The 23,336-nt window shown below is 39.6% G+C and overlaps 2 long non-coding RNA genes across 5 annotated transcripts in view; one reads left to right on the forward strand and one right to left on the reverse strand.

Annotated features, from left to right (window-relative positions):
* Positions 1–23,336, forward strand: part of LOC123379590 — a 52,813-nt gene that overhangs the window by 21,144 nt on the left and 8,333 nt on the right. Inside the window, exon 2 of the long non-coding RNA XR_006584238.1 lies at positions 4,866–4,911. This is a non-coding gene — a long non-coding RNA (uncharacterized LOC123379590). The remainder of the gene's footprint in view (positions 1–4,865; positions 4,912–23,336) is intronic.
* Positions 8,213–23,336, reverse strand: part of LOC123379589 — a 47,563-nt gene continuing 32,439 nt past the window's right edge. For 2 of the 4 annotated variants that reach the window (XR_006584235.1, XR_006584236.1), the window contains one exon: positions 8,226–9,335. This is a non-coding gene — a long non-coding RNA (uncharacterized LOC123379589). Of the gene's footprint in view, positions 9,336–11,961; positions 12,409–23,336 lie in introns of those variants that run through there. The other 2 variants (XR_006584237.1, XR_006584234.1) reach the window with 2 other exon arrangements.

The raw sequence follows: 23,336 nt of genomic DNA on the forward strand, positions 1-23,336 counted from the left end.
AAATACTCAGGTAAGGAGAGGATCATGAAAGCAGCAAGGGAAAAAAAAGTCCCTAACCTACAAGGGAAGACAGATCAGGTTTGCAGCAGACCTATCCACAGAAACTTAGCAGGCCAGAAAGGAGTGGTGGGATATATTCAGTGTGCTGAATCAGAAAAATATGGAGCCAAGAATTCTTTATCCAGTAAGGCTGTCATTCAAAATAGAAGGAGAGATAAAAAGTTTCCCAGACAAACAAAAATTAAAGGAGTTTGTGACCACTAAACCAGCCCTGCAAGAAATTTTAAGGGGGATTCTCTGTAGGGAGAAAAGATGAAAAAAATTATAATATATTTATTTATTTATAATATATATATTTATAAATATATATTTATATATATTTAATATATAATATTTATAGCATTTTATATTTTATATATTATCTATATAGATATAAATATAAAAATATATAAATACATATTTCTATACATATTTATATATTTATATTAAATATTTTATAATATATTATGTAATGTTTATATCTTTATATATAATATTTATGACATTAATTAATATTTATAATATATATGAATATATTATAAAAATATATATTTATAAATAAATACCAAAAGCAACAAAAGATTAGAAAGGACCAAAGAACACCACCAGAAACTCCAACTCTATGAGCATCATCATGGCAATAAATTCATATCTTTCAATACTCACTCTAAACATCAAAGGACTCAATGCTCCAATCAAAAGACATAGGGTAACAGAATGGATAAGAAAACAAGATCCATCTATATGCTGTTTCCAAGAGACCCACTTTAGACCGAAAGACACCTACAGATTGAAAATAAGGGGATGGAGAACCGTCTATCATGCTAATGGTCAACAAAAGAAAGCTGGAGTATATATAAGTATATAAGCCATACTTATATCAGACAATCTAGACTTCAAAATAAAGACTGTATCAAGAGATGCAGAAGGGCATTATATCATAATCAAGGGGTCTATAGACCAAGAAGACCTAACAATTGTAAACATTTATGTGCCAAATGTGTAGCACCCAAATATATAAATCAATCACAAACATAAAGAAACTCATTGATAGTAATGCCATAATAGTAAGAGACTTCAACACCCCACTCACAACAATGGACAGATCATCTAATAAAAAAATAAACAAGGAAACAATGGCTTTGAATGACACATTGGACCAGATGGACTTAACAGATATATTCAGAACATTTCATCCTAAAGCAGCAGAATATACATTCTTCTCCAGTGCACATGGAACATTCTCCAGAATAAACCTTGTGATAATTCATTTGATGTACTAACGACTCCTTTTTGGGCCATATTATATACCAGACCCCCTAGAGTAGACTGAGATTTGACCCCACTTATAGTTCTAGTGGCAACCAAGTATGATTATGGTGTTTTTACAGAGGGTGCACACCCCCTTGTAAGTCATCTGTCCTTAGTCAGTTTACTGCCAGGTTTTTAAGCAAAACAAGGCTAGTTTCCTCAGAGCCCTGCCTTTTAGAGATGATGGGTATGTTTATGGCAGTAGTTTCACGGATATACACTTATCTCCGGACTCATCAAGTTGTATGCATTAAATATGTACAGCTTTTTGTATGTCATTCACTTTTTGAACTCAATAATGTGGCTTAAAAAAAAGAAATTTAGGGGCACCTGGGTGCCTCAGTCGGTTAAGTGTCTGACTTCAGCTCAGGTCATGATCTCACAGTTTGTGATTTTGAGCCCCGCGTCAGGCTCTGTGCTGACATCTCGGAGCCTGGAGCCTATTTCAGATTCTGCGTCTCCCTCTCTCTCCCTCTGCCCCTCCCCCCCAAAAAATAAACATTAAAAAATTAATTTAAAAAAGAAATATAAAATGAAAAAAAATTATATTGCCTTACACTTTGCCCATCCCTCTATTAGAGGAAGAAGGAGATGGTAAGAAGTTTACCACTGCTTGGGAATGCAAGCTGGTGCAGCCACTCTGGAAAACCATATGGAGGTTCCTCAAAAAACTAAAAATAGAACTACCCTACAACCCAGCAGTTGCACTACTAGGTATTATCCAAGGGATACAGGTGTGTTGTTTTGAAGGGACACATGCACCCCAATGTTTATAGCAGCACTATCCACAATAACCAAAGTATGGAAAGAGCCCAAATGTCCATCGATGGATGAATGGATAAAGAAGATGTGGTGTACATATATATACAGTGGAGTATTACTCAGCAATCAAAATGAATGAAATCTTGCCATTTGCAACTATGTGGATGGAACTGGAGGATATTATGCTAAGTGAAATTAGTCAGTCAGAGAAAGACAAATATCATATGACTTCACTCATATGAGGACTTTAAGAGACAAAACAGATGAACATAAGGGAAGGGAAGCAAAAATAATATAAAAACAGGGAGGGGGCAAAACAGAAGAGACTCTTAAATATGGAGAACAGAGGGTTACTGGAGGGGTTGTGGGAGGGGGGATGGGCTAAATGGGTAAGGGGAATTAAGGAATCTACTCCTGAAATCATTGTTGCACTATATACTAACTAATTTGGATGTAAATTAAAAATAGTAATAATAAAATAAAACAAAGAAAAGGATAATAAAGAGGAAGAAAAAAGAAGTTTACCACTGCTCAGGAAGTTCTCCTCTCTAGTCCTTCCTTCTGAGTTGCTGCCACCACCTGAATCAGACAGGCAACACAAAGCAGTCTCTATCACTAACACACGCTACCCACTATTGCCAGTTGTCCCCACAAGTGTTAGGTCACAGTTTCCCAAGTCAATATGACTTTTTTTAAATACTGAAAATATAAGGGGACAAGGAGTTTATTTGAGAGGAGGGAACCTAATAAGTTTCAATTTGTCTCAGTTGCCACATTTAGGAAGAACACTGATTTGGGATAACAGCTAAAATTGGGGGGAGGAGGTTTAAAGAACAAACAGCTATTCTTTTTTTTAATTTTTTTTCAACGTTTATTTATTTTTGAGACAGAGAGAGAGCATGAACGGGGGAGGGTCAAAGAGAGGGAGACACAGAATCTGAAACAGGCTCCAGGCTCTGAGCTGTCAGCACAGAGCCCGACACGGGGCTCGAACTCACGGACCGCGAGATCGTGACCTGAGCCGAAGTCGGCCGCCTAACCAACTGAGCCACCCAGGCGCCCCTAAACAGCTATTCTTTAAAGAACTAACAACTATTAGGTGCCTCAGTAGTGCAGTAGGTAGCACTCCAGTCTCATAAAGAACAACTATTAAGATCACTGGCAGTCATTCTTAGTGATAACAGGTGCTTATGTCCAAATAGAAATGGAGAGGGGCGCCTGGGTGGCTCAGTCGGTTGGGCGGCCGACTTCGGCTCAGGTCACGAGCTCACAGTCCGTGAGTTCGAGCCCCGCGTCGGGCTCTGGGCTGATGGCTCAGAGCCTGGAGCCTGCTTCCAATTCTGTGTCTCCCTCTCTCTCTGCCCCTCCCCCGTTCATGCTCTGTCTCTCTCTGTCTCAAAAAAATAAATAAAACGTTAAAAAAAAAAAACAAATAGAAACGGAGAAATAGTGCTTTGAGAAAAGCAGCGTTAGAAACATAATCGAGTTACATAAATCATGGGAAATTTCTAGGAATGATCATGTATTTACAGTAAGCTTACTCTCCTTGGTCTGGTGAAAGATCTGAAGAAGGAGAAATAGACAAGTAACATATTAATCAAAGAATATTATCAAAAACTTTTGAAACAAAAAGTGCTTCTAGAATCCATGAATTGAATAAGTTCATACCTTCTTTTTGACTAATGTTATACTCTATGATTTCCACATTAGAGGATGCATCTTTTGGGGGCCCCTAAGCCATATTATTAGGCTTCCCACATTTATTTATAACTAAATTATTAGTTATCCTTTTTAAGTTCAAACCATAGCTCTGTCATTGTTACCCACGCAGTTGTCCTTTCAACATGTTACCCATATGGTGAGAATAGTGCTGACCATGATGACATCAGGATTCCTTATGGAAAATATCTAGCAAGCTAATTACTTTGTAGTTATAGCAAATGCAGTTGCCTTTAGGCCACAAGTTCTATGAGAGTAAACTTTTTTTTTTTTTTAGAGTAAACATTTTACAATATAGGTTCAGACCTAGGAAAAAAAATCACTGTCTTTTTCCTCCCAGGAACAAAAACTAAGATCAGATAAGAATCTAGAAAGTTACTTATCAGCACACAAGAATAGGCTTAGAGTCTTTCCTTTGCTGCCAGAGTGGTGCTGATTTCAGCATAAAGGCATCCTTCAGTTAAGAGGCCCTGTCACTCATCAGTGATGTTCACTTTGGTTAATTAGAAATACTAAAATAACATGGGAATAATTTTACTAGCCTAAAAGAGCATGAATAAATTATACAAAAGCCATGAGTAAACAGAACATTCACATTAGTTTTTCATAATGGTTCCCATCTCAACTTCATAGACTTAAAACGTCTCCAAAGTTCAATGTAATTTAGTCAGAATAAGACTCAACTGGGTTCAACCACACTTTAGATATATAACTAGTTCTTGTGCAACAGAGGGGAGGCTGCAGGGGCTAGGAATCAGCTTCCTTGAAATGTATATTGGCCATACAATCATGTGTACTTAAATAGAATAAGGGATAAATTTCTGACCAAGGATGCAGTGTAACATTAGGATAAATTATTTTATGATGACCGACTTCAGAGGCTTCACTGGAAATAGTGGTGGGGAACAAAATGTAGTAACTACCCTTCTCTTGGGTCTCAGAAAGGTACAGAGTAATGGTTCTTACCAGAATGAATGATATCACATAGGAGACAAAAGAACCCCCCTGACATGCGGTTTCTCTCCTCTTCTCAGGAGGACAACCACAATCCCAGTCACGGCTGCCCCTAGAGAGTTCAAGGTAAGGAAAAATTTTTTTTGTATAAAGCCTCTCTCTGTATAAAAAATTTACTTAACCAAAACCAGCATGTCAGCACCATTCTGGTGATCCAATTTCATGCAATCCCATGAAAGAATACCTTGATGACTAATGAATATCTAATCTCTAGGCCACCTTCTGAAACTGGGACTCAGCCATGGGACCCTAGAACAGCCTCATCCTATGAATTTCATAGTTACTCAGAATATCTGATCAACTCCATGCATGGCATAGAACTAATTAGAAAATAATTTAACTTTCAATAGCATCAAAAAACATCATGGGGCACGTGGGTGGATCAGTTGGTTGAGCATCCAACTCTTGATTTCAGCTCAGGTTATGATCTCATGGTCGTGAGACTAAGCCTTGCTTGAGATTCTCTCTCCCTCTCTTTCTGCCCCTCCCCTGCTCATTCTCTTTCTCTCTCCCTCAAAAATAAATAAATAAATAACCTTAAAAAACATCAAATATTTAGGTATTAATTTAACAAAGTATGTGAAAAACGTGTACACTGAAAGCAACAAAACCAAGAAAAATTAAAGACCTAAATAAATGGAGAGATATATCATATTAATGGATCAGAAAATTCATTATTGTTAAGATGCCAATTCTCCCCCAATTGGTCTATGGATTCAGTCAATTTACACAAGGGCGTTGTTTGTTTGTTTGTTTGTCTGAAATTGACAAGCACTTTCATGAATGTATGTGGAAATGCAAAGGATCTGGAAGGAACCAAATGATCCTGAAAAAAAGAAACAAGCTGGAGGATTTATACTACCTGACTCCAATATCTACTAAAAGACTACAGTATTAACATAGTGTGATGCTGGCATATAGGATACAGATATATATGGATAGACATATAGATCAATGTAACTGAATAGCAAACCCATAAATAGACTCATATGTATATGGTGAGTCAAAGGCACCAAAGCAATCCATTAGGAAAGGAAATGCCTTCAATAAATAGTGCTCAAACAGATGATTATCATACAAGGGAAATGAACCTCAACCCTTACCTCATACCATGCACAAAAATTAATTCATGGGAGACCTAAATGTAAAACCTAAAACTAAAACTTTTAGGGGAAAAAAAGGAGACATGGGAGCAGGCAAATTTTTTTAGACATGACACACAAAGCAATAATCAGAAAAGAAAACAAGTGATAAATTAGACTTCACCAAAATATAAAACTTCTATTCATCAAACATATCATTAAGAAGATAATAGGCAAGCCACACAATGGAAGAATATATTCATAAAACATATATCTGACAAATGATTTATAATCAAAATATATGAAGGATTCCTAAAGTTAACAATGAATAGGCAAAAGTTTGACATAGATTGTTCAGAAAGGAAGATATATGAAAGGCCAATATGCACATGAAAAAGTATTCAACACCATTACTCACCAAGTAAATACAAATGAGTCACTTGGGTGGCTCAGTCAGTTAAGCCTCCGACTTAAGCTCAGGTCATGATCTTGCAGTTTGTGAGTCCGGGCCCCACATTGGGCTTTGTGCTGACAGCTCAGAGCCTTGAGCCTGCTTTGGATTCTGTGTCTCCTCCTCTCTCTGCCCCTCTCCCACTCATGCTCTGTCTCTCTCTCAAAAATAAATAAGCATTTTAAAAAAATTTTAAAGAAAGAAAATGTTAATGTAAATCACCATGAAATACCACTAACACCCACTACGATGGCTAAAAAATTTTAAAACTAGTATCACCAAATATTGAAAAGGATGTGAAGCAAACAGAACTCTGAGACATTGTTGGTGGGAATTTAAAATGGAACTCTTTGAGAAAAGGTTAGGCAATTTTTTACAAAGTCAAACACAAGCCTATACTTTATTTAGAAATTTCATTCCTAAGTATTTAAGCCAAGAGAACTAAAAATACATATTCACAAAAAGACGTGTACAAGAATGTTCAGAGTAGCTTTATTTATAATAGCACAAAACAATAAACAACCCAAACATCCTTCGGCAACTGAATGGATAAACACATTGTGGCATATTTCTATGATTAAATAATTACTCAGGAAATGAAGAAACAAAGTCCTGATACATACACCAACATGGATAAATTTCATGAACATAATGCTAAGCAAAAAAAAGCTATAAACAAAAGAATACATACTGTATGATTCCATTTAGAAGAAGTTCTAGAATAGGTAAAACTAATCTAAAATGAAAATGATCAGAACAGTGGTTCCCTCTGAGAGGCAGAGAGAAGGGCTGATGGAGAAAGACAGGATGGAGCTTTCTGGGACTGAAACATTTTATATCATGATAGAGGGGTGTGGGTTATATAGGTGTATCCATTTGTCAGAATTACATAATTAGCTTTTTTGCATTTCAATATATGTAAATCTTACCTTAAAAATAACCACAAAAACAATAATAACAAAGAGAGGTGAGTGGGTGAAAGCATAGATAAAATAGGAATAACAGAATATTAAAATCATTAAAGCCAGATGATAGATACATTGAGTTCATTATATTATTCTGCTTACTTTGTATATGCTTGAAATTTTTTACAATAAAAAGTTTTAAAAACTAGCTGGGTCCACCACATTTCCTGGTAAGACCCCTGTGGTCAAAAAGCTCATTTTCCCACTACCTAAGACTATTTTAAACCTCCTCCTCCACTCTCCTCCAACCTTCCACCTTCCCTATCTCCTAGTCACAAACAGTTCCTCCCACCACTAAACTTACAGGTCTACTAGTATGCACATCCACACTTTTCTCCTCCCTTCTGTTCCAAAGAAAGAGGTGGCATTTCTTCTTTCCAATGTCAGTCTCTCTGTCTGAGCCTTACAGTCCTGTCCCCACCCCACCGCCACCATCCCACTTTCTCAGAAATCTTGTGCCTTTGATTATCACTTTCTTCTCTTATCATCTCTGCTGGCTCCTTTCCCATCAACTTCTAACCACTTTCAGGCCTCTTCTATCCTAAAAACAAAAAACATAAAACCTCGATTCCACATTTTCACTAACTACTGCCTGTTTCCCTCCTTCTTCAGAACCAAATTTCTTGAAAGAGTTGTGACACTAATTGTGTCAACTTCTTCCATTTCCATCACTCTTTGGTCATTCCAGTCTGGCTTCCACCTCCGCCACTTCATTTGAAATGTCTCTTTTTTTTTTTTTTTTTTAATTTTTTTTTTAACGTTTATTTTTATTTTTGAGACAGAGAGAGACAGAGCATGAACGGGGAGGGGGCAGAGAGAGAGGGAGACACAGAATCGGAAGCAGGCTCCAGGCTCTGAGCCATCAGCCCAGAGCCCGATGCGGGGCTCGAACCCACGGACCGCGAGATCGTGACCTGGCTGGCTGAAGTCGGACGCTCAACCGACTGCGCCACCCAGGCGCCCTGAAATGTCTCTTATTAAGTTCACCAATGGCCTCCATGTCACTAAGGCAAAAGAATAGTTTCAGTCCTTACCTTGCTTAGACACTAGGTAATATTTATATCTCCTCCTTATCAAAAACCCTCTCAAAGTTTCTGTGACTCCATATTCCCTGGCCTAAGTCTCACTTGTTAACCTCTTGTCCCTTTCCAGAACCTTGTATGTCTGAGTTTCCTAGGTCAATCTCTTACGTCTCTCTCAAAACATTGTACCTCTCCTGGATGATCTCATTTGCTTCCATCTGTATGCTAAGGACTCCCAAATGTACTTCTCCAGCCTAAATTTCTGTTCACACTCCAGAACAATATATCCAACTCTTTATAGTGCTCTTGGATATCCTAGGGGCATCTCCAACTCTGCATGTCCAAAGTTGAACTCTCACATTTGTTTCCCACAGGACTCCCTGTATCAGCATCTGGCACCACTTTCCACACAGTAGCTCAAGCCAGAGATCTGGGCATCGTTGACTTTTACATTTCCCACACCACCCACATCCGATAAATCACCAAATTTTGGAGATTCTACTTTTTAAATATCTTTCAAACCTTCACTGTCTCTGGTTCATCCTAGTCCAAGCCACTATTTTCTCTTTTTAGACTCCAGTTATAGCATGCATATTGATCTTCTTGTCCTCAGTCTCCCAAGTCTCCAGCCTTTTTAACATATAACAGCTGGAGTGGTCTTTCTAAATTTACATTTAGATCATTTTTCAAATTTTTCAAATTTACATTTGATCATTTTCCCCACTCCTCCCCAGTCTGTTTAAAAACATGCAGTGACTTCCAACTGCCCTAAGGGCAAAGTAAAAAATACTTAGCATGGTCTATCAAGTCCTGTGTGTTCTGGCTTTGCTTACCTCTACAGCCTGGTTTTAGGCCTCTCTCCTTCAGTCTCTTTCTTCCAGCCATACCAAGACAAGTGTGGCAGTTGAATCTTCCGGGAAGGAATGCTGAGATGGAGTCAGGAAGGCAAAAGGTTTATTGGGAGTAAGACCTATGAAAGGAAAAGGGAGAAAGGAGGATTGGGCAAGAGGAGCCATGAAGATAGCAATACAGGTCTGTCAAAGTATTTGCCAGAGAGCTGTGGAGGAATGCCTGCACATTACAGGACTCCCACATTAGGCAGAAATGGCCAGGTTCTTAAACCACTATCTTAGTTACTGGCTGAAGCCATGGGAGAAGAGCATAACCTCCTCACAAAAGCTGAGGTGGAACTAAAGGAGTTAAAGGCTGGGAGCTGGCAGTAGACCTTACCCCTAACAGTCCTTTCTTTGAATGGGGAGCAGCCATTTTAGTGTCTACCACAAGGGGGCATATCACGAAAGCCCCTTTTGAAGCCTCTGGTTTTGGGGAACACTTCCTGAAGAAATAACATTTGTGTAGATTAAAATTGGCCAGGGAACAGTGAGAGTATACCAGACTAGGAAACAATAGTATGTGGAAAGGCCCTAAGTGGCAAGGGTGTTGGATTCTTGAAGGAACTGAAAAAAAGGACCCAAGTGACTGAGCACAGTGTGTTGAGAACAATGTTGGCTTCCAGCATACACTCCAGAAATGAATCTTTTAGGGTGCCTGGGTGGCTGTCGGTAGCATCCGACTCTTGATTTTGGCTCAGGTCATGATCTCACAGTTCGTGAGTTCGAGGCCTGCATCGGTCTCTGCGTTACTGGTATGGAGCCTGCTTCAGATTCTTCCTCTCTCTCTCTCTCTCTCTCTCTCTCTCTCTCTCTTTTCTTCTCTCCCTCTCTCTCTCTCTCTCCCCCTGACCCCCCCTACACACACTCTCTCTCTCTCAAAATAAATAAATAAACTTTAAAAAACAAAAGAAATGAATCTTTTCCAAACTGAATGTGTGTAAGATGTTTTTGAGGACCTCTAATTAAAATTGCAGATCCCTGGGCCCCACACAGAAATTCTGATGCAGTAGGTCTGGTGCAGAGCCCATCACCTGTGTTTTAATAAGCACTTTTTCCTGGGGATTCCAAAACAGGTGGTTCACAATATACACCCTGAGGATTGTGATCAACAGTAGCTGTTATTATTATCTCTTTACTTGTTCATCTTCCATAGATTGAGCTTCTCTCAGGGGGTTTCCTAGCACCGAAAGTAAAATATGTATTGGTAAATATTTGAGGAATGAATAAATGACAAATAAAAAATGGAGGCAGGGCCATGTAATAAGAATAGGATACCTAAAAGCACCTTGTAAACTATAAATAAAATTTTCTATGTTGTGAACAGTGACTTTTAATTTTTTTGACCATGTGAGACAAAAAGAAATACTAAGAAATACATTTTACTTTGTGACCTACCGCATGCACACACTATACGCTCTACACACAACTATAAAACAACAGACATACCAATACTTATCCTTTACTGCATTCTGATATTTTCTATTCTATTCTATTCTATCCTTTTTCAGAAAATAAATTGTTTTAACAGGTCATTAATGAGTATTGTACAGTTTAAAAAACAATGAGTGAAGTGATATTTTTTTCCCACTACTCCTTAACCCACCCTGTCTCCACTCCCCAGCTACGATTTGGCCTTACTAAATTAGCAACAGGTACCTAGTTCTGTGAACTTAATTCTCAAGTCTGTACAGGTGCTTCCTCTGACTCAAAAGGCCCTTCTCCCTTTCCTTACTTGAGTAATTCCCATTTATTCTATCCTGTCCTGTGTCCTGGGAACCTTTCCCTCTCCTGGGCTAAGACAGCATAGTGTTCTTATCTCTGTCACTCTGTATGGAAATTGTTTAGGTATCCATACCCCTCAGCAGACTCAATACTTAAAAGTCAAGGATTGAATAAAATGAGCACTCAAAAAATGCTTTTCAAATACCTGAATAAAACCAAAGTGCTGTTATGTTATTTTGAGAGGGGAAATCTGGGTGCTGGAGGGACAAAGGAGAGGCATAAGCTAAATGATATAATTTGTGTTGTTAAAAACACGAAGCTTCTGTAAACAGACCAAGAGAAACCTAACATTTTCAGATCCCTCCAATTTCTATGACCCACTAAAACCATATATTAGGTTTTAGTTCAAGTAGAGTGCAGGTTTTTGCTCTGGTTTTTTACAGAGCCTAAATATTCAATTGTTTTAAACATAAATATTAATAGAGATATTGACTCACTGAGAAGTGATAAAGGCTTTGGTGCTGGAATCAAACTGATTGGATCAAAGACATAACCTCAAAGTGCCCAGTATGATATGGCCATAAATGAGGTGGACACATAGCTCTTAGAGGGGGTAGAGAGGCTCTGTTCCTCAGCACACCCAAAAGGCACCTTGGCTAATGTCCACATACAAAGTGAGGAATTAAAATTACAAGGTCTTGTCTTGTCTTTATTCATACAGTTACTTCTGTTAGTTGAATGTATTCATACTGTATTTTGGGGACAGTATTAACAAAATCCAATAACATTTTTTAAAGTTTTTATTTAAATTCCAGTTAGTTAACATACTCCAATAACATTTTATTTTTTAATTTTTTTTATTTTTTTTAATGTTTATTTATTTTTGAAACAGAGACAGATAGAGCATGAACGGGGGAGGGTCAGAGAGAGAGGGAGACACAGAATCCGAAGCAGGCTCCAGGCTGTGAGCTGTTGGCACAGAGACCAACACGGGGCTCGAACTCATGAACCGTGAGATCATGACCTGAGCCGAAGTCGTTGGCTCAACTGACTGAGCCACCCAGGTGCCCCATCCAATAACATTTTAAAGATGTTTGTATTGTCTTTATAAACTGTTTAGTCTTTGTGAAGACTTAAAGTATTTTTGTCATTTCTTAGTCCCCTTCACTTTACGCATTTCTACTTAAAGAGGCTCTTGACACTCTCTCTCTCTGTCCCTAGAGTCTTTCTTCTGTCTTGTATTCCTCCTCTTCTTTTGAGTAATCAGAAACCAAAAGTATCTTTGAAATTCAGCTCTTTGACACTGAAGGAGGTAAGGGACTACCTTTCACCACACTTTATAAAGGCGGATGCCACAGAATGAGGCTCAGCCCTTGACTGCTGAGAGGTAGGGCTGGTGTTCAGCAGAGGTGGCAGTAATGCAGGGATCTGAGAGAAAAATGAAGATGTATGGTTACTTATGAAATGTCTATTGTGCAGTCTCATTCTGTTCTTCTAGAATACTGACACTAGGTGAACTCAATCAACCCAGATTTAATTTTTATAATCTTCATTTATTCTATTAAGATTTGAAAAGTGCCACATAACAGACCACCAGATAGTTGTATATTTACCATATGCACTTGTGAAATGGCCTTGCTTCCATTCTTTTCTTTTCTTTTTTTTTTTTTTGCCTGACATTAAGTGCTTTGTTATTTTTTTTTAAATGTTTATTTATTTTTAAGAGAGAAAGAAAGAGTGTGAGCAGCGGAAGGGCAGAGAGAGAGGGAGACACAGAATCTGAAGCAGGCTCCAGGCTCCAAGCTGTTGGCAAAGAGCCCGACGCGGGGCTTGAACCCACGAACTGTGAGATCATGACCTGAGCCGAAGTCAGATGCTCAACTGACTGAGCCACCCAGGCACCCCTTAAGTGCTTTATTTACACCATTTTATTTAATCACAATAGTAATTCTGTATGGAGGGTATAATTTATCCTATTTAAAGATGAGGAAAATAGGGTTCAGAGATGGTGATGTAACTTGGCAAAGTTCATACAGCTCTTAAATAACAGAAATTGAACGTGACCCCAGGTATGTCTAACTCCAGTTACCATGTGCTTATTTGTCTTGCCCTTCAGGGCAAGTTACTATCTAACTGAAGATATTTAAATGTGATATATTAAAAGTATTAGGCAGCATAGCATAGTAAATGCCACATATACAACAAGATAATGTGAAACAAGTTCTGTGAAAATTTGATGAAGAAGGGAGCATATCCAGCTGAAGTATGAAGATGCAAGTTTTGACCTAGATCCTAAAGATATAAGATATGACTGATGGGGTTGGTGGGTGGGAAAGAACAATATGCATTTGGGGTTGGGAAAACCACCTTCTTCAGATGTGTTGAGATGGAATAACACAAGTTGTATTCTGTAGATGGACCGGCTTCCATTCTGAAAGCATGTGGTCTAACACTGAGCAGCCTGCTTGTTCATGCTTAATACAGAAGAGAATTAAGAGAACTGTCATAACATTTACAATGAATGCTATATTGTAAATATATATTTACAATACTATGCCTATTGAGACCTTTTGTCTTTTGAGAGTTTTTTCCAACATCCAGAACCCTTGTCAGTTATGAGTCATATAAACAATATTAGTAGAAATAAAAAACAATTACTCTCAATCCCGTGACTGCAACAAATCAATACTCTTTTTATTCCCCCTTGTTTCCTGTCCTTGACTGTGTATCTATTAGACATTTCACTTGCAAATGACTAAACAATAAAGGAATTGCTCAAGATGAGCTTGAGGCTTGACCTAGCAGCTCAAACTAAATCACCAAGTACCAAGTTTCTTTCATTTACTCTATTCTGCCTACCACTGTGTTGCTTTATCCTCAGGCACCATGTGGTAACCTTAGGGAGTTCCAGGCCCTCCCAGTATGGTAGCAACAGCTGTAGAAGTTCTAGATCCCACATCCTCACACTTCATCAAGCCCTAGCAAACAGGCTCTGATTGGGTTACCCACCCATCCATGAACCAACTTCTATGGAGAGGGAGATAAAGTTCAGATTGACCTGAATTATCAGGATCCACCTACATAGCTGAGAACTGGTGAGAAGTGGTTTCCTTAAAAACAAACACATGTGGGGCACCTGGGTGGCTCAGTAGGTTGAGCGGTTGAATGTCTGACTTCAGCTCAGGTCTTGATCTTGCAGCTTGTGAATTTGAGCCCTGCATTGAGCTCACTGCTGTCAGTGCGGAACCCGCTTCTCTCTGCCCCTTCCCCATTTGCACTCTCTCAAAAATAAATGAATCTTAAAAAAAAAAAAAATGTGCTCTTAGGAAAAAACAGAGAAAGGATGCTAAGCAGCATAAATAATATATGCCTATTACCATGTGCAAGCTTGATTTATCATTGTAATCATGGCCTGGATGTGATTTTATATTCTGCTCTTTAAATGTAATCTTTCATAGAATTATATTTCAATATGTTGGGCTGATAGTAAGCATACTTTCAATTAACAATAACTGCGCCTCAGATAAACTCTATTGGCTACGACACTGCCACTGCACAAAGCTTGAGAATAAACATACTTTCAATGCTGTTAGATTTATGCCATTTTTAGTGACTCTGTCGTTTAAACTTGAATGTAAATATTGTTGATACTAATGAAAAAGCTAGTGACAAGTCATTCAAATAATACAAGCATGTAAAATTAACCATTTGTGGAAGCTGGTGTATCATAACAATGATCAAAACATATCTTTGGGGGGCACCTGGGTGGTTCAGTCAGTTGAGCGTCCAACTTTGGCTCAGGTCATGATCTCGCTGTCCGTGAGTTCAAGCCCAGCATCAGGCTCTGTGCTGACAGCTTGGAGCCTAGAGCCTGTTTCAGATTCTGTGTCTCCCTCGCTCTCTGCCCCTCCCCCACTCATGCTCTGTCTCTCTGTCAAAAATAAACATTAAAAAAATAATTTAAAAAAGCCGTATCTTTGGTATACAAGCCAACACCAAAAAATAGTAACAATAATCCAATTAAAATGGGCAGAAAACATGAACAGACATTTCTCTACAGAAGACATACAGATGGCTAACAGACACATGAAAAGGTATTCAATGTCACTTATCATCAGGGAAATGTAAATCAAAATCACCATGAGATATCATCTCCCACCTATCAGAATGGCAAAAATCAAAAACACAAAAAACAGGGGTGCCTGGATGGCTCAGTAAGTAGAGCATGTGACTCTTGATTGCGGGGTCATGAGTTTGAGCTACATTTTTGGGATAGAGTTTACTTAAAAAAAAAAAATTAAAGGGGCACCTGGGTGGTTCAGTTGGTTGAGTGACAGACTCTTGGTTTTGGCTCAGGTCATGATCTCTCAGTTCATGAAATCAAGCCCCGCGTCGGTCTCTGTGCTAATGGCATGGAGTCTGCTTGGGATTCTCTCTCTTCCTCTCTCTCTCTCTCTCTCTCTCTCTCTCTGCCCCTTCCCCACTCGTGCTCTCACTCTCAAAATAAACAAATAAACTTTTTCTTTAATTAAAAAAAAAAAACATAAGAAACAAGTGTTGGTGAGGACGTGAAGAAAAAGGAACTCTCTTGCACTGTTGGTAGAATCAAACTGGTGCAGCCACTATGGAAACAATATGGAGGTTCCTCAAAAAATTAAAAATAGAATTACTGGGGCACTTGGGTGGCTCAGTCGGTTAAGCCTCCAACTTCGGCTCAGGTCATGATCTTGAGGTTCATGAGTTTGAGCCCTGAATCGGGCTCTGTGCTTGACAGCTCAGAGCCTGGAGTCTTCTTCGGATCATGTGTCTCCCTTTCTTTCTGTGCCCTTCCCCTGCTCATGCTTTGTCTCTCTCTGTCTCTCAAAAATGAATAAATATTTTTTAAAATTTTAATAAAATTACCATATGATCCAGTAATTACACTACCGGGTATTTACCCAAAGAATACAAAAACACTAATTTGAAAAGATAAGCACCTCTATGTTTACTGCAGCTTTACAATAGTCAAATTATGGAAGCAGCCCAAAATGTCCATCAATAGATGAATGAATAAAGAAGATTGTGGTATATACATACAATGGAACATTACCCAACCATAAAAAAAGAATGAAATTTTGTCCTTTACAACATGGATGGATATAGAAAGTATAATGCTTAGCAAAATAAGTTAGTCAGAGAAAGACAAATGCCATATGATTTCACTCATATGTGGAATTTAAGAAACAAAACAAAGGAAAAAAAGAGACAAACCAGAAAACAGAACTTTTTTTTTAAGTAACCTCTACACCCAACATGGGACCCTAACTCATGACCCTGAGATCAAGAGTCACATGCTCCACTGACTGAGGCAGCCAGGCACCCCTAGAAAACAGACTCTTAACTATAGAGAACAAACTGATGGTTACCAGAGGTGGTGGTGGGGGGGTGGGGGGGAGGGAAGGAATGGGTAAAATAGGTGGAAGGGATTAAGAGTACACTTATCTTGATGAGCACTGAGTAATGTATAGAAATGTTGAATCACTATATTGTACACCTGAAACTAATATAAAACTATATGTTAACTCTACTGGAATTTTAAGAAATTAGGGGTGCCTGGGTGGCTCAGTTGGTTCAGCATCCGACTTTGGCTCAGGTCATGATCTTACAGTCTGTGAGTTCGAGTCCCACATCGGGCTCTGTACTGACAACTCGGATTCTGTGTCTCCCTCTCTCTCTGCCCTTCCCCCACTCATGCTCTCTCTCTCTCTCTCTCTCTCTCTCTCTCTCTCTCTCTCAAAAATAATAAAAACATTTTAAATATTGTTAAAAATTTTTAAATAGAAAACAATATCTGCTAAGGCTGAAGAAAAGAAAAAACCACATCTTTGGTATGGCCAAGAGTTTAAGGCCAAGACTTTAAGTGAATATTTATTCACTGATTTATTTGCTTATTCAACAGATGTTCAACAAGTGCTTGTGTGTGCCAGTGTGTCCTAGAATTGTAGGGAATACAAAGATTAATTAAACCTGGTCCCTGAGCTCAGGGAATGTATGATTTTTTTTAAGGTTCATTTATTTATTTTGAGAGAGAAAGCACGCACATGTGTGTGCCAGGTGGGGGTGGGGGCACAGAAAGAGGGAGAATCCCAAGCAGGCTCTTTGCTGATGTGGGGCTCAGACCCACGAACCATGAGATCATGACCTGAGCTGAAATCAAGAGCTGGACGCTTAACAGACTGAGTCACCCAGGTGCCCCAAAGAATGTATGGTTTTTATCAGCCTTTTCCCCAAACTGCATTTGGGGTTTTGTAATCTTGTTTTCTATATAATTTACTTTCATGTAGCAAAATTCAATTACAACCTCAAGTTTATATCTCTGATAAGTTTCTTCCCTGGGACAGCCAGGACATTATTTCAATCTTCAGACTGACTCTCAAGCCACAGGACTGCAGTGTCTGACTACAAAACAGATCCCTGCATATCTGTTTATGTGCTTCCAGAACTTATTATCAGAATATAATAATAACTATAAAGGAATATTTGACTAAATAGAGATAGGTACCATATTCCTGGATGTTGGCCCTTCCCCAGTTCTTTCTTTTTTTTTTAATTTGAGAGAGAGGGAGAGCAAGAGCAGGAGAGTGGAAAGAGGGAGAGCGAGAACCTTAAGCAGGCTCCATGCTCAGCAGGGAGTCTGATGTGGGCTTTGATCCCATGACCCTAGGATCATGACCTGAGCTGAAATCAAGAGTCTGACACTCAACTGACTGAGCCACCTAGGTGCCCTCCCAGTTAATGTATTTTTAAGTATAATTCTAATCATCATCAAATTAATTTTTAACTGTAACATGATTTAAAGATAATTTTAATACCTTCTGGAAGAATATAAAATAAAAAATGAGTGAAGATTTCCCCTTCCCAGAAACTTTAAGTGTTTTAAAAACTATAATTAATTAAAATAGTGGTAAATCTCTCAGAAGAATTCCAAATAACATATGTAGAGATTCCACCTCTAGGGTGCCTAGCTTAATTTCTGCTCTCTCCCCTCCAAGGGTCAGCTATACTTACTAACTCTATGAGAGGACAGGGCAGAGAAGGGGAAAAACAGTGATTTTATAATGGAGAAACTTGCTAACACAACCTTAACCAAGTGATGAAAATTAACATCATCAGTGAAGTCACATGAGTATCATTTACCCCTGATGGGATAGGCAAGCGCACTTGACCTCTGTGATATTCTTTTCAACAGCTCATAAGCCCAGTCTAATTATGAGAAAACATTAGACAAACTCAGATTAGGGGACATTCTACAATATACTTAGGCAGTACATCTCAAGACTATCAAAGTCATTAGAAGCAAGGAAACACTAAGAAACTACCACAGACCAGAGAGACTAATAGAAGTCATAGAAACTAAATGCCCTGGATTGAAACAGAAAGAGGACATTAATGGGAAAAGTGGATGAAACTCAAAGTCTTGCACTTTGAGTAATTATAATTTTTGGTAATTATAATGTACCAATGTTAGTTTCTTAGTTTTGACAAATGTACGGTGGTAATTATTTTTTATTTATTTTTTTTTTTAATTTTTTTTTTCAACATTTATTTATTTTTGGGACAGAGAGAGACACAGCATGAACGGGGGAGGGGCAGAGAGAGAGGGAGACACAGACACGGAAACAGGCTCCAGGCTCTGAGCCATCAGCCCAGAGCCTGATGCGGGGCTCGAACTCCCGGACCGCAAGATCGTGACCTGGCTGAAGTCAGACGCTTAACCGACTGCGCCACCCAGGCGCCCCTGTACGGTGGTAATTAAAGTAAGATGTTAACAATGGGGGGAAACTGAGTGAGGTGTATACAGGAGCTGTCTTTGTGTTTTTTTTCAATTAAAAAATTTGTAATGCTTTAATTTATTTTTGAGACAGAGAGAGACAGAACATGAGCAGGAGAGGGGCAGAGAGAGAGGGAGACACAGAATCTGAAGCAGGATCCAGGCTCTGAGCTATCAGCACAGAGCCTGATGCAGGGCTCAAACTCACGGACTGTGAGATCATGACCTGAGCTGAAGTCAGACGCTTAACCGACTGAGCCACCCCGGCGCCCCTACAGGAGCTGTCTTTGTAACTTTTCCGTAAATCTAAAATTATTCTAAAATAAAAGTTTATTTAAAAGATAGCATGGGGGCACCTGGGTGGCTCAATGGGTTAAATGTCTGATTCTTGATTTGGGCTCAGGTCATGATCTCATGGTTTGTGGATTCAAGCCCCATGTCAGCACAAAGCCTGCTTGGGATTCTCCCTCTCTCTCTGTCCCCTCCCCACATGCACTCTCTCTCTCAAAAATAAGTAAATAAGTAAATAAATAGCATGATGTAGGCATAATTACATGTAGATAGAGCAATGAGATTGAAGATAATTGCCTAGAAATAGTCTAGGTATATAAGAATATAAGAAAAAGAAGGTGTTATAAATTATGGGTAGTATATATATTATTCAACAAATAAGGCTGGACCACAGTTGTTCAGCAATTTGAAATGAAATGAAATTTGACCCTTACTTCTATTTATTCAACTATGAATAATCTATAAATATTATTGAGCACCACCTACATGCCAGGCATTATGTTAGGTATTAACACTGCCCCTGCTCTCAAGGTGCTTACAATTTAATGGTAAATGAGACATGAAAAAGCAATTAGAAATGTAATTATTGTAAAGGGGAAATTCTGAGTGCTCAAAAAGTGTTCCTAACCTCATCCAAGGCATCAAGAAGTCTTAGACTCAGGGCATACATTTAGGCTAACATCTGAAGACCAACAGAAATTAGCCAGATATCAAGGGGATAAAGAGTATTCTAGGAAGGGAGAACAACCCAAGTAGAGACCTGAGATGTATGAGATGACCTACAGAGAATGGTTTGTGTGGCAAGAAAAGAAAAAAGCTAAGGAAGTAGGGGGCGCCTGGGTGGCTCAGTTGGTTGAGATCATACTTCAGCTCAGGTCATGATCTTGTGGTTCATGAGTTCAAGCCCCACATCAGGCTGGCTGCTGTCAGCGCAGTCCACTTCAGATCCTTTGTCTCCCTCTTTCTCTGTCCTTCCCTCCACTCTCTCTAAGATAAGTAAACATTAGGGACACCTGGGTGGCTCAGTCAGTTAAGCATCCAACTCTTGATCTCAGCTAAGGTCATGATCTCACAGTTTGTGAGTTTGAGCCGCACATAGGGCTCTGCACTGACAGTGTGAAGCCTGCTTGGGATTCTCTCGTGCGCTCTCTCTCCTCTTTCTCTGCCCCTCCCCTGCTCACTCTCTCTCAAAAATAAATATAAATAAATATACAAACATTAAAAAAAAAGCTGAGGAAATAGTCCTAAAATACCCTAACATTAAACAATGAATGGTGGAGGAAGAGCCAGGCTTAAGGCAGGGATGTACGGGGAGAGATGTACAGGGAATTCCAAAGGAAAATGCAATATTAAAGCCAAGAACAGAAATTGTAAAATGCTGCTAAAGGTGTCCCTTGGATTTAGCAACATAAGATTATTGGTAATCTTTTTTTGGGGGGAGGGGGCAGAGGAGGAGAGAGAGAGCGAGAGCAGAGGAGAGGGGCAGAGAGAGAGAGAGAGAGAGAGAGAGAGAATCTTAAGCAGGGTCCACGCTTAGTGTGGAGCCTGACCCAGGGCTCAATCCCATGACCCCGGGATCATGAGCTGAACCAAAATCAAGAGTGAGACGCTCAACCCACTGAGCCACCTAGGTGCTCTAAGATTATTGGTAATCTTAGCAAGAGCATTAGAATGATAGGAATGAAAGTCAGATTAAGTGGTTTGAAAAGGGCAAGATAGGGGCGCCTGGGTGGCGCAGTCGGTTAAGCGTCCGACTTCAGCCAGGTCACGATCTCGCGGTCTGTGAGTTCGAGCCCCGCGTCAGGCTCTGGGCTGATGGCTCAGAGCCTGGAGCCTGTCTCCGATTCTGTGTCTCCCTCTCTCTCTGCCTCTCCCCCATTCATGCTCTGTCTCTCTCTGTCCCAAAAATAAAAAAACGTTGAAAAAAAATTAAAAAAAAAAAAAAAGGGCAAGATATAGGACTTCTGGTTTGAAGATGGCAAAATGATCAGTTACAGCAGTCTCTTAAAAATACACTCCTTTCACCAGACTGAAAAATGCACTGGAAAGGGGGCATAGCATCCTTAAAAGGCTCTGTATTGCCATTCTCTGCAAGAGAGTGGGAAATGCTATCATTGAAATGGGCTCCCTGAATTCAACGTGTGATAAGAGTGATGGAGGCCAAGTGGAGCACTTTAAACTGTTAGAGATAACGCAGGCGTCTCTCTCTCTCTTTCTCTCTCTCTCTCTGTGGTGTGGGGGGGGGGGGGGCAGTGTGCACTTATGCAAAGATAACCAGAGTGGGGCTCGCTCTCCCTCTCACTCTCCTTCTCTCTCTCTTCCTCACTCACTCTCCCTCTCGCTCTCCCTCTCTCTCTCTTCCTCTTGAGAGGAAGAGAGAGAGAGGGAGAGTGAGCGAAAGAGGGGACACTTTTACTTGGCAGAAACAATGCACCTTCATTATCTTGTCTCGAGTCTGTGTTGACTCTCCAACTCTCTGTCATAATTTAGACTGTATAGAGACTTTGGTCATATCACCTTTCCATATCTCCTAACCAACTTCCATAGATAGTTAATTCACTACCTTGATAACATCGTGCTGACTGTACCTAATGAACAGGAAATTGCTTAGCAAACACCCTAGAAGCCTTTGTAAGACACCTGCATGCCAGACGGTAGAAAATAAACATTATAAAAATTAAGGAGACTCTTACATTGATGAATTTTCCAGGGGTCTAGTAGTCTGACGCATGTAAAGATATATTCTCCAAGATGAAATGGAGAGTAGAAGAAAAGATGCCATTATTCTCTGAAGTCAGTTTACAGCCAGATATGTGGGAAGACATGAAAGCCATAGTAGCTTCCCAGGAAGCTCTTGAACACCACCTGCTTCTATCTCACTACTGCAGACTAAGACAATTGGCTCTCAGGTTTTTGAGAATCACGGCACCCTCTCAGCGCTCTTGAGAATGACTCATTTATTGGTGTTTCAAAGCAATATTTTTGGTAGCACCCCCTGATCTTTGATGGTGGTTTCTTCAACCTTTACTATTCTGCTTGTCCAATGGTTGTATAAGCCCCTAACTCATATATTAAACTTTACATATCTGGACAACATAGAATAGTTCCTGTTTTCTTTTTTTTTTTTTTTTTTTAATTTTTTTTTCCAACGTTTATTTATTTTTGGGACAGAGAGAGACAGAGCATGAACAGGGGAGGGGCAGAGAGAGAGGGAGACACAGAATCGGAAACAGGCTCCAGGCTCTGAGCCATCAGCCCAGAGCCTGACGCGGGGCTCGAATTCACGGACTGCGAGATCGTGACCTGGCTGAAGTCGGACGTTTAACCGACTGCGCCACCCAGGCGCCCCTAGTTCCTGTTTTCTGATCCAGTCCCATAGAAATCTAAATGTCTAAGTGGTTGTACAAATATACTATGCTATTGACTCTGTGGGTTTCCTCTTTTATGAATTAGCCATTTGTTATTATTTGTCCATTGTTCTGTGGTTGGTATGATGGTTAGTTTTGTATGCCAACTTGACTAGGCTATAGTATCCAGCTTTTAAATCAAACACTAATCTAGATATTGCTCTGAAGACACTTTGTAGATGTGGTTGCCATCTATAATCAGTTGACTTTAAGTAGATTATCCCCATTAATGTGAGTGGGTGTCATCTAATCAGTTGAAAGTCTTTAAAAACATAGGGCGCCTGGGTGGCGCAGTCGGTTAAGCGTCCGACTTCAGCCAGGTCACCATCTCGCAGTCCAGGAGTTCGAGCCCCGCGTCAGGCTCTGGGCTGATGGCTCAGAGTCTGGAGCCTGTTTCCGATTCCGTGTCTCTCTCTCTCTCTGCCCCTCCCCCGTTCATGCTCTGTCTCTCTCTGTCCCAAAAATAAATAAACGTTGAAAAAAAAAATTAAAAAAAAAAAAAAAAAAAAACGAAATCTGAGGCTTCCCAGAGAAAAAGAAATTCTATCTCAAGACTGCAAGACTGCAGCATCAACTCCTGCCTAAGTTTCCAGCCTGCCTCATATCTCCCCTATTGGTTCTGTGTTTCTGAAGAATCCTAACTGATGCAGATTGATACAGATTCTGGTTTAGAAAATGGAGTGGTTCTGTAACAAATACCTAAAATTGTAGAAGTAGCTTTGGAATCGAGTCATGGGTAGAAGCTAGAAAATTTTTTAGGCACATGATAGAAAAGGCCTAGATAGCCTTGAAGAGACTGTTTTGGAAATAATGGAGATTAAGGTGCTTCTGGTGAGGTCTCAGAGGCA

Source organism: Felis catus, chromosome C1 (assembly GCF_018350175.1).
Source record: "Felis catus isolate Fca126 chromosome C1, F.catus_Fca126_mat1.0, whole genome shotgun sequence".
NCBI lineage: Eukaryota > Metazoa > Chordata > Mammalia > Carnivora > Felidae > Felis > Felis catus.